The sequence below is a fragment of the Lottia gigantea genome (assembly GCF_000327385.1).
Source record: "Lottia gigantea unplaced genomic scaffold LOTGIsca_181, whole genome shotgun sequence".
Lineage (NCBI taxonomy): Eukaryota > Metazoa > Mollusca > Gastropoda > Lottiidae > Lottia > Lottia gigantea.
Window position 1 is genome coordinate 56,388 of NW_008708320.1, and position 890 is coordinate 57,277.

The window sequence follows — 890 nt, forward strand, 5'->3', positions numbered from 1 at the left end:
TTGATATACTTCCTCATGTGAAAAGTTCATTAGGCTGCAACCAATGCGACACCAAAATGAAAATGTTGATTTGGATTTCGGGTTTCGTTTTGTGTTGGTACTAAACTCATGTACAGCTGGACAGCTGGCTCCCTATCACACCTGTTACACCAGTCACACTTGGCCACATACACCTGAAATGGATTGACCATTTCTTAACTTCAACAATTTTACTACGGAGTTATATTTCTCGAGGACCAATGACACAATGAGAGGTAGCTCGAGCTAGGAGCCCTAAGGGGAAAATATTAGCTCAAATGGGAATTAGCCCTAATGAGAATGAAACCAAACGAATAGACAATATTATTGATACGAGATTATAAACTTGAATTGCCAATACTTGGTATTGTAATATATACAACCAAGTTGTTATTTTATTGCGTTAATAATTCAAGGCTCTTCCCACTTTATCAAAATTTAATCTCTTGTTCACAAATTGTAGGCTGTTTTTAATCTCATGTTGGCATTTCTTCACAAAGCCCACACTGACAAAATAAAATTAAAAGAAATTGTAGGCCTACTGATAAGGATATTTTATAGTTTATAGTGGTTATTTACAGTTTTGCCAAATATTATATGGAACGTGTGTACGTAAGTCCACACGTGATTTTGTAAACAGGCACTGACACGAGATTTCTTAGTCTTAGTAGGAAAGAAATATGAACCAAATTCCTTCGTCGCATAAGCATCGCCCTAAAAATTAATATTTATTATCGATCTGGTCTTTTTTATTTCATAGTGGAACGGGCTACAATAACGGAATTAATTTTGGAATTCGGCTACTTTGGTTCAAACATATACGGTCAAATGCCAATTTATGGATCACTGGTACTTTCTTCGGCAGAAATGTC